We start from the raw sequence: 15,008 nt of genomic DNA, 5'->3' as shown, positions 1-15,008 counted from the left end.
GTATCCCAAGGATAGTTTAGGCCTCAATTTTATAATAGGCCATATAGGCCATTATTTTTTTATTCTGTAGCTAGTGCTCTATCACAGTTTCAATGGTCCAAGGGCAATTAGTTTGGAAAAGGAAGTGAGAGTCAGAGTTCATGAGCAATGGGGTATCAAGATCAAGGAAGTATAAGATAATTAAGGCCTCCTAGGCAGCCATGTAAACAATGTGGAAAGCGTTATTTGGGTGCATATAGGTTTGACACAAATACTTGTTTTTGGTGTAGTATGCTGGGGCATATGATTAGAGAATGCCCTCAAAAGGGAATGGCCGACCTACTGGATTAGCCATTGCATAATCGTCATCGGAGTCTTCTTTATGTAGGGGTGTATAACCTAGAGGTCGTGGTAAAGGTACTAAAAAATTAGTTAGCTCTAGTGGAGTTCAGAATCATACATATGCTCTAGTGGATTGACAAAATTTAAAGGCTTCTCTAGATGAGGTTATAGGTACGTTTTCCATCTTTTCAAATAATGTATATGCATTAATTGATCTAGGTTATACATTATCATTTGTCACTTCATTGATTGCTGGAAAGTTCAAAAGAACACCGAAATTGTTAGTTAGGCCATTTGAAGTATCTACACCAGTTAGTGAATCTATTATAGCTAGGAGAGTGTATCAAAATTGCATAATAACTATTTGTGGTAGTGATACAATGGCTGATCTTGTTGAGTTTGAGATGGTAGAATTTGATGTTATAATGGGTATGGATTGGTTGGATTCTTGTTATGCACAGTAAATTGCCGAACTAAGAGGGTGTATTTCTATTTTCCAAGAAAGGCAGTTCTTGAATAGAGGGGTAATATTGGTGCTCCAAGAGGTAAATTTATTTCTTATTTTAAGGAAAAAGGGATGATTTCCAAAGGATACATATATCATATAGTTAGAGTGAAGGATACAGATATGGAGCCACTAACTCTTCAAACTATTCTAGTGGTAAATGAATTTCCCGATATTTTTCCTGAAGTTCTTCCAGGTTTTCCTCCAAAATGAGATGTAGAGTTTGGTATTTATGTGATTCTAGGTACTCAACCAATCTCAATTCCTCTATATAGAATAGACCCGGCAGAATTACGAGAGTTGAAAGAACAATTAAAAGACTTGCTAGAAAAAGGATTCATAAGGCCTAGTATGTCCCCTTGGGGTGCACCAGTGTTTATTGTGCATAAGAAATATGGCTCATTGAGAATGAGTATTGACTACCGACAACTGAACAAGGTGACTATTATGAATAAATATCCCCTTCTAAGAATTGATGATTTATCTCATCAGTTACAAGGCACCAAGTGTTTCTCAAAGATTGATTTGAGGTTGGGTTACCACCAAGTGAGGGTCAAATAGAATGATATATCCAAGATAGTTTTTCAAACACGGTATGGTCATTACGAGTTTCTAGTCATGTCCTTTAGGATAACTAATTCACCCGCAACTTTTATGGGTTTGATGACTAGGGTGTTCAAGACATTCTTAGATGGTTTATTCGAGATCAAAGTAGGACCCTGCCAGTCACTTATGACAGGTGTTACATATTCTTTGTGATCTTAAGTTATATGCAAAGTTCTCTAAATGTGATTTTTGGTTAAAATCTATGGCGTTGTTAGGTTATATTATATCTAGTGAAGGAATAAAGGTTGATACTCAAAAGATAGAAGCTGTGAAAACTGGACAAGACCTACAACGCCTACAAAGATTCATAGTTTCCTTGGGTTGGCAGGTTATTATAGAAGGTTAGTTGAAGGATTTTCTTCAATTTCTGCACTTTTAACAAAGCTAACACACAAAGCATCCAAGTTCTAATAAAATGATGCATGTGAAAAAAGTTTCCAAGATCTAAAGAATAAGTTGACTTCTACACCGTTAGTGGTACTTATAGAAGGCATAGAAGGATATATAGTATATTTTGATGCTTCAAGAATTGGTTTAGGATATGCGTTGATGCAACAACGTAAAGTAATATCATATGCCTCAAGACAATTATGCCCACATGAGAAGAATTATCCAACGCATGATCTTGAGCTAGAAGCTATTATATTTGCCTTAAGGATATAGCGCCACTACCTGTATGGGATTCATGTTGACATATATATTGACCACAAGAGCTTGCAATATATATTTAGCCAAAAGGATCTAAACTTGAGGCAGTGAAGGTGGCTTGGACTATTAAAAAACTATAATATTGATATCTTGTATCATCCGGGGAAACCAAATATGGTAGTTGATGGCTTAAGTCATTAGGTTATGGTTCCATCTATAGAAAGATAAGGGATGACTAAAGATCTACACCAATTAGCCAATTTAGGGGTTTGCCTTCTTGACACTCCAAATAAGGGGCTTATTTTGCATAATGCGGCAGAATCTTCATTAGTATCTAAAGTGAAAAATAAAAAATATATAGATCCTGTTCTACTATAACATAAGAAAAATGTACAATATGTTAGGACCAAAACATTTGAGCTTACACAAAAGGGAGTACTTCAGTGCCAAAATAGACTCTGTGTGCCTATTGTAGATAGGCTAAGAAAGAGGATTATGATAGAGGCATATTGTTCAAGGTATTCAATCCATCCAAGGTCACTAAAATGTATTAGGATTTGAAAGGAATGTATTAGTGGGGTTACATGAATAAGAACATTATAGAATTACTAGCTGAATGTCCAAATTGTTAAAGAGTTAAAGTAGAGCACGAAAAGCTCGGGGGTTATATGCAATGAATAAATCTTCCAATCTTGAAGTAGGACATGATTAACATAGATTTCATCACTAGTTTTACTTGTAAATCTCTAAGGTTTGATTCCATATGGGTAATAGTTGATAGGCCTACCAAATCAGCACATTTCCTGCTAGATAGGACCACTTACACAGTTGAAGAGTATGAAAAATATTATATTAAAGAGATAGTTTGGCTACACGGAGTGCCAATATCTATTATATCAGATCGGGGTGCTCAATTTACTACAAATTTTTGGAAATCATTTTAGAGAAATTTGTGAAAACAAGTGAATCTAAGTATGACTTTTCATCCTAAAACAGATGGACAAGCAGAACGTACCATCTAAACACATAAGATATGCTACGAGCTTATGTATTAGACTTTAAAGGTAGCTGGGATGATCATGTACCTCTTATCGATTTTTCCTACAATGATAGCTATCATTCATGTATCAAAATGGCACCATATGAAGCTTTGTATGAAAGAAAGTATATATCACCAATTGGATTATTTGAAGTGGGTGAAGCTGGCTTATTTGGGAGAGATCTTGTTAATCAAGCTATGGAGAAGGTTAAGGTGATTCATCAGTGGCTGGAGATAGCCCAAAGTTGACACAAATCATATGCGGATATTAGAAGAAGGGGGCTAGTTTTTGCTATCGGTGATTGGGTATTCTTGAAGGTGTCACCAATGAAAAGGATAATGAGATTTGGTAAAAAAGGAAAATTAAGTCCATGTTATATAGGCTCGTATAAGATTATTTGAAGGATTGGACAAGTCGTATATGGAGTTAGAACTACCCCAAGAGCTTTCAAAAGTCCATCCCGTGTTCCACTACTCAATGCTTTGAAAGTGCATCAAAGATCCATCTCATATTACTCCTACGAAAAATGTACAAATTATGAAATATCTCACCTATGAAGAAATACCTATTGCTATTCTAGATCGATAAGTCAAGAAGTTAAAGAATAAAGAAATAGCTTCTGTAAAAGTTCTTTGGAGAAACCAACAAGTAGAAGAGATCACATGGGAAGCTGAAGAAGCAATGAAATCTATGTGCTACCATTTATTTGAATACAAAGAGAAAGTCCAAGATGCTGAATTAGAGCAATAAAATGTATGTATAATACATATGTACTATGTGATAACAGAAATATTAAACTTAGGCTTGAACTTGTTTTGGTTGAACAGTTATGCTAACATTCGAGCATAAATATTCCTAAGGGGGAAGGATGTAACACCCTATATTTTGCATGTACTTGCTCTATTTATATTGAACTTGGTATAGCCTTGTGGGTATAGGTAACAAACGAGATTTGATAGGTGAGTATTGGTGGTGTAGGTGGAATTCTAGATACTTCTCGTATGTTTTAATGTGATGCAACCAAGTTAGCATCAATGGAACTATTTAACTTGGAATAGTAAGCCGATATTTGAATCTAAAGTTTAAAGTGACCAAGTATATAGAAGTTTTAAGTTAGATTAAAGGGATTAAGAACTAAAAATAGAGTATTTTGTTGAGGTGCTTGCTTGACTTAATTAATCTAGTATGTGAGTCACCTACTTGAGTTACATGAGTGAAGTTAATGGACCAATTGCATGGATCAGATTTGGCCCTATATTAGTAATACTTATTTGGGCCGAAATTAAGTAAAAAAGGAAGGAAATAGAGAAAGGTCCCATAACTTAAATCTTCCAAGGCCCAATATAATTGAGCTCAATAATGGATCAAACAAGTAGGTGCATCACTTACTTTGAACTTTTGAGCAGCTTCATATCCTTAAGTAGGTGCATCAACTAATTGGACCCATTTAACCAATTTGAGGTCCAAAATACAGCCAAGTAGATAGCCAAAATAGGTCCTTTAAAAGGACAAGTTACTGGTCATTTTCCTTTATTCCTAAGTCACAAAAAGGATTATATTTCACAAATTCTCTCTACTTTCTCTAATATAACAAGGAACAACCCTATATTTCCTTCTAGGGTTCTTGAAGAAATCCCATCCTTTGATGGACAAGGTAAGTCAAAACACTTAAGGTTTATATTAATTCTCCCATATAAGATTAGGAAAACATGTTATTCTTGCTTAATTCTAAGTCTAGGACAGAATATAAAGCAAGCTAACAGCTCACTTTTCCTTGTTATTAAGAGACTTTTCTTTTTTTCTTTAGTTTAAAGTGAGAAGGAACGTTCAAGTTCTTGGAGAGTTCAAGTTAAAAGGATAATTGCAGAAGCTTAAGATAAGGTGACTGCTCCATTTTGTCCTCCTTATATATGAATTTGAGAAAGATTTATGGATGTGTTGTTATTGAGAACTCAACGGATGACGAGTTCCATATTTGATTGCTATAATAAAATAGATTTGGGGCTGTTTTGTGGACCATTTTGTGTGTATATATTGGGAGATGCTAGGTTGAGTTGGGGAAAGGTGTGACTAGTTCGTATTAAAATATATAATAAAGGTATGGTGGCATGCTACTGAATTAATTATTGCATATATTTATTTCCCATGCTGTTTTATGTATTATTTGGAGCGTGTAATGAAGCCAAAGTTGTTTCAAGAGATCTGATGAGAATATATATGGTACGTGGATGCAATTGGAGGAGAAAAGGGTTAAAATAACACCCTTGATTGATAAATTAAGAGCTTTACACCCGACTATTATTTTGGTATAGTTAAGAAGCCCAAATGTGGTTGTTGGTTGCTAATATTAGTTCAACATATGTTTTATTGTAGATAAGTAATCTAAATGGCAGGAAGTCAAGTTAGGTTAGTATATTATACAACCAGGTATGTAAGGCTACTCTATGTCGTATTCTTTAGCATGAAATCCAACACTTGTGGTGCAAAGTAAGCTTCTAAAGCTTTCCTATAGTAAATGATACCTAGTACCAGCACATGATCTCCTATCTAGCTAATAACCTTGCTCCCACTCCCTAAAATATTAAAATACCTCACCATATACTTATTATCAAGTATATATTTTTACATTCACTAGCAAGTCTCAAGAGTTCTCCTTTAAGTTAAATAAGACACGTATGTTATTTTTAGCCCCGAAATATTTCATTCGTGGACAATCTTCTCTATATCTTTTTGTCCTTGCATTAAGTGTTTATTAATATGTCTCTTATTGGTAGATTATTGTTCAAAGGTACAAAAATGCCATGACCACCAAAGTAACAATCTCAAAGGCTAAATAAACTAAGTAACACAAATCTATATTAAAATGGGTGGTAGCACAGGGGCATAAGAATAGCATGGGCCAATCTCGATACCTTTATCTATAGGTGGAAGCTCAGGGGTGTAAGACTAGAATAGGCCAATCCCAATGTTTATATTTGGGTTGCAGCTCAAGGGCATAAGCCTAACATGGGTCAATCCCGATTTGTCTATTTACCACTGATCAACTGGTCATTTTTATTATATGGCTTACAAATATTATGAAGTAAGAAAGGTAAAATGAGGAAAAGAATGTAATGTACCTGACCCTAAAAGTATATGTAAACATGGTCTACTAGCATTATTTGTACACTTGTATCTAATTTCCATTGAGCTCCTATATCATATGTGGTTACTTTCAGCCTTATATATTCAATACATATTTTCGTACTAATGCCCCTTATGGGGGACCTATATTTCATACTACAGGAACAGGTGCTTCTGCAAATGCACCTTCTCAATAAGATCCCAGAACATCCAGCGGCTATTGGTGAGCTCCAAATTAATTTGGGGCTTTTTGAGTCTGGTTTATATATTTTGGTATTGTATAGTAGTAAAGAGGGCGGGGTTTTTTCCCAACCTTAACTTGATGTCCATGTATCTTTTAGAGGCTTTGTAGACAACCGTAAAGTTAAGCATGGTAGTGTCTTATCCTTTAGATGTTATGGCCCCAACGGGCAAGTCTGGTATATATAGTTTTTGCCTTGTTGTTATTACTCATCAATGCATTATATCTATGTATCACAAAACCTTTGGTTATTATAGTTACATGCATAAGAAGTACAAAGTTATGGATTGGTTCTCTTGGGCCTTCAAGGCTATGGGTGCCTATTCGCCCCAATAGGATTTGAGGCCTGACAGAGATGATTAAAGAATTAAGATTGAATATTCCTCTTCTCGAGGCATTGGAGAAGATGCCTGGGTATGCCAGGTTTATGAAGCAACTGGTCACAAAGAAGAAAAGAGCTACTATTGAGGATGTTGATGACTTGCACCACTATAGTGCACTTACTACGAGGTCTTTAGCTCAGAAAAAGGGTAACCTCGGAGCATTTACTGTACCATTTACTATTCATTTATCCCAATTTACCAGAGGCTTATATGACTTAGGAGCAATCATAAATTTGATGCTGCTGGCTATTTTCAAGCAATTGGGTTTGAACTTTTCAGAACCGACTTCACTGCAGCTGTTGATGGCTGGCCGCACGATGAAGAAACTTGTTGGCATTTTTTTTGATTTGATTCTAAGAGAGGACAATTTTATCTTTTTGGCTGACTTTGTCATTCTGGATTGTGAGGTTGAAATCGAGATGCTAATAATATTAGGGAGACAGTTTATGGCCACAGGTAGAGCTATGGTTGACATGGAGAAAAGAGAGTTGAAATTTAGAGTCAATGGTGAAGAGGGCAGATTCAACATTCAAAAATCAATGAAGCAGCCTACCGACTCGAGGGTGGTGTTGGTGATTGATTGTATTAATGATCCTGAAGGATACTCGTATGGGTATCTTGATTAATTCTGAGTAATCAAGATACCCGCATCATGTCATGACGTTTAATCAAGCGCTTCATGGGAGGTATCCCATGTGATCGTTAGTGAAGTCTGAGTAACAAACATAGCCACATTATGATGTGACATTAAATCAAGCACTGAGTGGGAGGAAACTCATTATTTAGTGGTCATATTTTTCTTGTTTGTCTTTTGTAGGTTTTAGATTATGGACTTTCCCTAAACATGGTAGGAATGCTACATTCATCAATTTCTAGGTAAGGGGATTATATGACCAAGCCATCATGGTCACAATTCCCACATGGGCTATTTAAGTTGAGTAATAAGATAAAAAGTTGACATTTTAAGGATGAGAATGGAAAGTTGTGGACTTTGGCACCTAATCATCCTTTTGGGACCATAAACTTAGGTTACAAGATCATAAGTAGTTGGAAAAGTATAAAAAATCTAAGTCCGAATTGTAGGAAAGTGGTCCAAAATTTTTGGCCCTGCACCTGCTGGCTGTAGGTGGCACTTACACCCAAAGCCTAGACGTAGGTGGCCGATGCAAGTGTCTACTACAGTCAGGTCATTAGTGGGACCATATGTTTTATAAAATTTTGTTCCCTGAAACAGTTATATATGGCCTAACATAGCCTTCTATCCTTATTTAAACATTCTTAACCTCATTCCAACTCGTTCAAATCCTCAAAAATTCACTTTTCTCTTAAAATTCAAATATCCCCCTTAAAACACAAACTAACCCCACATTTAAGTAAAGTCTAAATTGACACTTGTTTGAGATACCAACTTTTCCTAAAAAACCAAAAACAAGTTCCAACTTTGATTTTGCTCGAGTTCTTCTTTGTTCACTTCTGGTTTATCATAAAAGAGGTAACTTTTTCGTCTCCTAATGGTTATGTATTGATTTATTTATTGTTTAAACAAGATATGTATATTACCATGCAAAATATATACATTCTATCATGCTTGTATGTAGGAGCCTTGAAGTATCCTAAAAGCATAATGTAGGACCTTGTTTTGAATTAAATTCTAAGGTTAGGCCCTGACTAAAAGTTGAAATTGAATGAATAGATTAATACCAAAAGTTGAGCATGTTAGTTTTCTTTAAAAATTATCATTCTTGATCGGTGTGCGCACATTGGACTTGTTGGAATTTCAGATAAGTTATAGAGGTGTGAAAATTTAGGAAAAATTTGAACATTTTGAATTTTTAGTTTTTCTTTAACTTTTTCTATCCCTCATTTTTGTTGGTAATTAAACACTTTTTTTAGTTATATATAGCACTAAAATATGCAAATAAGATAAGGCTGATATCTCGAGGAGATAGGCAAAGTCTCCCGATGCTAGTAGTTTAGTAGAGGAGTACCCGATGCAGCGATGTAGAAGCACTGCAGTTTGGGTGACCTACAAAGATACGAGAAGACATATGTTCCTGGATGCTCACGCATATGCAGACCGACCACAGATAAAGTCAGTGTAGATGTCACCTTTACATATTCCTCCACCAGATAATAATGATGATGGGGATGATATAGAGTCTGAGTCTACTCTACAGATTGCAACTCAGGACCCCTAGTCTGAGGAGGGGTTCCAAGATTCAATGAGGTTGCTGAGCAGGAGGAGTCATCAGCAACGCCTTAGTCTAAGGAGGCTAACACTATACATGTACATTAGTCAGATATACCCTAGTTTGAGAAGGGTACAGAGCAAGATAACCATGATGCATCAGCACAGTAGGGGCAGAGTCCCACAAATACACATGCCTTAGAAGCACCTCTTAAGGAGGAAATTTGAGGTGGTGTGTGTAAAGGATGCGGGAGATATTTGGTAGGGATAGCTGTATTTTAAAGGGAGGAAAACGTAGGAGTCTTATTTATGAGGAGCGCTGGATTAATCTATCTGGGTTGAGTTGAGTACCATAGTTACGGTCTATATTTGATCGATATCGACCACTTGATTCTTACAACAAAGCCATGGTACACGAGATTTATGCATCCTTGATGTGTGAGCTAATGCTAACAAATTTGAGGCTTTTAACTAGAAATAATTGTAAAGTCTTAAGAAACTTTTGTTGTTTTTGATTGTTTTCTCTTCGATAATACAAGCAAGTCAAGATGCAAGAAAACCAAATACAATAAGATCAAAAGAGGTGAATTTGGAACAAGTGGCCATGAAAATGTAGTTGACGACTTATCTAATATGTCATAAAATTTGTGATAAGTTATCAGAGTCATCGTCAACTGTAGACAGTGTGAGGAAGTTGGAACAGAAGTGTGACGACATCTCTGATAAGTTGTCACAATTCTGATAAGCCATCAAGAATGCCGTCTGCCTAAGGAAGTACATGATATTTGAAGTGAAGAAGTGACGACATTGTCTGATATGTCGTCAAAGTCTTGATAAGCCATCAGGAGTTGCGGTCAGCCTAAGGCAGTACATGAGATTTGAAGTGAAGAAGTGACGACATTATCAGATATGTCGTCAAAGTCCTGATCAGCCATCAGGAGTTACCGTCAGCCTATGTCAGAAATTATCAAACTTAGAGGAGGAGCTAATGACAATATCTGATAAGTCGTCAGACTCCTGATAAAGCATCACACTTTATTCGTCAGCTGTGGGAGAAAAAGTTTTATTCTGTGATTTGATTTCTAATTTAGCTCTTGGTATTTAAGGAAAAGTTCTTAGGTTTTATTAGAGGCTGACATTTCATCTTGAACTGCACGACTTAGACTATTTTCTCTCTAGCTTTCTCTGAACTTTACAATTAAATTTTGAGAGATTGTTATCCTGATTTTCTTGGGATTTCTACTATGATCTAATCTAAGAAAAACTTGTTGATATTCATTATTCTGTAATTTATCATTTCTAGAATTATGAATTCAAATTGTCTTGTTGTTTTTACATTATGAGTAGCTAATTCCTTTAAACTCGAGTTGTGGGATCTATGGGTTTGGTTTTGTAAAGTAACTAGGTGTTCAAGAATCTAAAGGTAGTAGGAACTCCTTGGCATTTCCTCTGTTTTACATATTGTCTATTGGTTATAAACGATAGGACATGCCTTCTAGTGATTTGCTTAAAATAAGAAATCAACTCTAGTAGGAAGTGAATTATCAACAGAGACTTGGAAGCATCAAACTTTCATTCAATAATTAACGTTGTAACAAGGTTAATTATCTTGAGACAACATCCTATTATGAAATATAAATTCCCTAAGTTTGAAAGAATTAGGTAATTAAATGTCTAAATAGGCTGAGAAACATTTAGACATTACTTCGACGAGGATAATTTGTTGTTCCTACCTACCACAAGAATCTTGAACCGTTACTAGTGTCTATCAAATACCAACACTCATAGTGAACACAACTCTGGTTTTTCATATAATATTGATTACAAACACTGACATTGAATTAAGAAATAATTACTTGTTACCCTTTCAAAACCCTCATTTACAGAAAACTACTAATTATCAGTTGATTGACTCACAGATAACTCTAATTATCACCATATTCCCGATGGCATTAGACCCCAACCTAGTTGGGTTATATGTTTGACAACGGCCATTTACTCTCTTGTAAGAGAGGTGTAGTTTGAGCGTTATCAAAAATGACACCGTTGTAGGGGAATACGGTTGTAAATTTAAGTTTGTGTGTTCTAATTGACTGTTAGTCAAGTTTCCTAATTTTATGTTTATTTGTTGGTTTGGTTTGTTGCAGGAACACAGTGGTGTATGACAAAAACTAAAAGTTCAGGAGAAATGTTATTACCGTTCAATCCGGAACCCAGATTGATCGGAAGAATGACAGTCCCATAGGAAGTTGATAGACTAGCCGCCTTAGCTAGAGCTCAGGTTAATCTGAAGAATGATGGACAACAAGCCCGTCATCTGAATATAAATGATGATGACTTAGGAGATAAGGAATTGCTGAATCCTATCAATCAAAGGTGTGCAGAAGAGGTAGTTGCACTAGTTAATAGAAATGTAAATAGAAATCATCCTTTCAAGGAGAGACCTGATCGCCAAGCCGTGCAATTTGATCCTAATGAGGATGATGATGGAATGGATGGAGCTGGTGCTACTGGAGCTATTATTCCCCCACCTTTAGCACTAGGGGCGAGGTTCAACATTAATTACTATGATTCAACTGTTTCATCTAAAGGGGTTGTTTGGTGACCTTCCTGGGGATGATCCTAACATGTATTTGGTGAACTTTTTCACCATTTGCAAATCTTTTGATAATCCAGGAGTGGGTCAGAATGCTATCCATTTGAGATTGTTTCCATTGTCTCTGTCTGGGGAGGCAACACTCTGGCTAAATGAGATAACGCTCAATTCGATAACCCACTGGAGGCAATTAAAAGAGGCTTTCCTAGAAAGGTTCTTTCCACCTTCCAGAAGGGTGAAGTTGAGGGATGAGATTAGTAATTTTAGATAGCTCCTAAAATAATGCCCTTCATGAGACCTAGAAGAGGTTTAAGAAGAAGCTGATGTAGTGTTTGAACCATAACACGACGGCCATACATTTGATGGAAACTCTATATAGGGTTCTCAATTCTGTGATGATGTTGATAGTGGATAATACTACTGGTGGTTCATTTATTGATCTCATATTCCCAGAAGCATCAGAGATGCTATAAAGAATGACCAAATAGAGTAGGGCTTGGTATACTAGGAATTCTATGGTAGCAAGACCCATTATGTCTATTGGTATAAATGCAGAACAACGTAGGAGAGACGAGGAGCGTGATCAAGAAATGGCTCATTTGAAGATGTAGATGGATTTATGAACCAAGCACTTATTATCTGGAAAGACTGAAAAAGTGAAAGCTATTGCATCACAAATTAAAGATGATTCTTATTTGGAAGAAGAAGCCAACTATTTGAATAACTAGGGGGGTTTTTGAGGCAATATCCAATAAAATCAAGGTCGGACTTATTATGACAAGGCTGGATATAAGGATCATGATCAAGGAAATTGGAAGAGCAAGAATGATAGAAGTGAGCTGTATGTACCTCCTAGAAGCAGAGATAATGCAACAACAAGATCTGGTAAGATGTCCATGGAGGATATGATGGAGAACTTGTTAAAGGAAGTTGAGGATGCCAACTCTGGGGTGACTACCATGAAGACCGATTTGTCTAATATGAGTTAGTTGGTAAACTTGCACTTTAATTTGATCAAATAGTTAGAACAACAAATGAGCCAACTTTTTGCTGTATTAAATTAGAGGAAAAATGGAATGCTTCTAAGTGATACAATTCAGAACCCTCGGAATAATGGTTCATGGATAGCTATTACCACACAGAGTGGTAAGGTCTTATCAGGCCCTTCTTTGGGCAAAGCTGTTAATGTTGAGATGATCAAAGAAGATGTTGAGCTTGAAAAAGGAAATCCAGTAGAGTCTAAGAAGCTGGATGGCATTGATATCCCTTCAAATCATCAATAGGTTGATGAGGTGGAATAAGGAAAAGAGAAGGAAAAGAAAGTAGTGCTGAAAACTCTTCCAAAACCACCACCTCTCTTTCCCTAGAGATTGAAAAAGAAGGCCAATGATACAAAGTTTAGTAAATTTATGGAAATGTTGAAGCAGCTAACAGTAATGTGCCTTTGCTTGAGGCACTTGAACAAATGCCAGGATATGCTAAATTTTTGAAGTATCTTATGACGAAGAAAAGAGCGGCGAGCTATGAACCAGTGGAAAATCTCCACCACTGTAGTGCTATTTTTACAATATCCTTTGTGCAAAAGAAGGCCGATCTCGGAGCATTCACCATCCCTTGTGCTATTGGGTCGCTTGATTTTCCTAGAGCCTTATGCGATCTCGGAAGCAAGTATTAACTTGATACCACTGCCTATTTATAAGAAGTTTGGTTTGGGGAATCCTACCCCTACAAAAATGCACTTGGTAATGGCGGATAGGTCTATGAAGTGGCCAGTGGGAATATTACATGATGTATTGGTAAAGGTGGCCAACTTTATATTTCCCATCAACTTTGTAGTCCTTGAATGTGATGTGGACTTTGAAGTAATCATTATTTTAGGTAGACCATTCTTAGAAACTAGAAGAGTGATAGTTGACATGAAGCTGAATGAGCTCAAGTTTAGGCTCAATGAAAAAGAAGCAAAATTTTAAATGCACCTATCCATGACACCACAAAAGTATATGAGTATTTTATCAATCGTGGATGTGTTCTATGACGATGTGAAAGAGTTATCAATAAGGTGTTTTGATGAATTATGAGTAGTCAAGACGATCGAGTCGTGCCACGACACTAAATTAGGCGCTATTGGGAGGCAACCCAAAATTTTTAGGTTTAATGTAAGTTATTTTTATTTATTTAGATGGTAAGTATAATGACATGATGAGGTATTTAGGGGTCGAGGTAGAATTGATGTAGCAGGTTATGTGATCGTGACGACATTGGTGATGAGCTATCACAATTGTGATAAGCCGTTAGATTCATTTCAGAGAAATTAGATCTGAGGTATGTTCTGTTAAGGCTAATGACATTTGTGATGGGCTATCACACTTGTGATAAGCTATCAGAAGTGTCGTTAGAAAACCCAAAATACGCTATTAAATAATTATGGTCCCATGTAAAGGAATCCGACCTAGCCTAAAAGCAAATTTTTTTACCTTCCTGCTTTTCTTTTTATTTTCTTTAGTTTATTTATTTCCATTTTTAGTTTATTCTCTTTCGTTTTTGAATTATTTCTTAGTAAGACAAGAAATTTCCTTTTCTTTTTGCTCGATTAAAGTTAAGTTCAAACACAAAGTGCCCTTTTTCCTTTCTCTTTTTATCTGCTCTACCCTACTCAAGAAGCTAAGTCGCCTAACAGGTATACTCTAAGTTGCTCTCTTCTTCTCATTAGGTAGTAGTGAGGATGATGTACACCTTGGTTTTCAAAGAGATTAAGTCAAGTTTAGCTTACCAATGTAGTAAGAAAATGAAACTAGGGTTTACAGTTATGCATCGAGCACAAAAAGTTAAAATCCTAGTTCAAGAAAGTAATTCCATGTTTTGTTAGAAGAACTGGGAAGGATGATTATGTTAAAAATGAGCTAAAGATCATGTTCTGAGCTGACGACATGCCTAATAAGTTATCAAAATCGTGATATCTTATCAAACTTATTATCACAAGTATGAAAAAGTTGATTAATTCTGAATGAGGTTGATGACATATCTGATAAGTTATCACATATGTGATGTCTTATCAGATCATGTCATCACAAGTTGATAAAATCGTGTTGGTTCTGTTTAAGGCTGACAACATGTCTAAAAATTATCACAAATATGATGGATTATTAGACCATGTCATCACAAGTTGAGAAAAGTGAGCCTATTCTACTTAAGGCTGACGACAAGGCTGATAAGCTATCACAGAAGTGATGACATGGCGTATTATGTTTGTTTTGTGATGTGTTGTGGTTAACTAGGGGAAAAATAAATATCTAGGATAGTTGACATATTTTTGTTGATTTTTCTTGGAATGATAAATACCTCTCCAATTGTCTATCT

The sequence above is a fragment of the Capsicum annuum genome, chromosome 11, assembly GCF_002878395.1.
Source record: "Capsicum annuum cultivar UCD-10X-F1 chromosome 11, UCD10Xv1.1, whole genome shotgun sequence".
In the NCBI taxonomy this organism is placed as follows: Eukaryota; Viridiplantae; Streptophyta; class Magnoliopsida; order Solanales; family Solanaceae; genus Capsicum; species Capsicum annuum.
The sequence above is the reverse complement of the archived record's forward strand: the minus strand, read 5'-3'. Positions refer to the sequence as shown.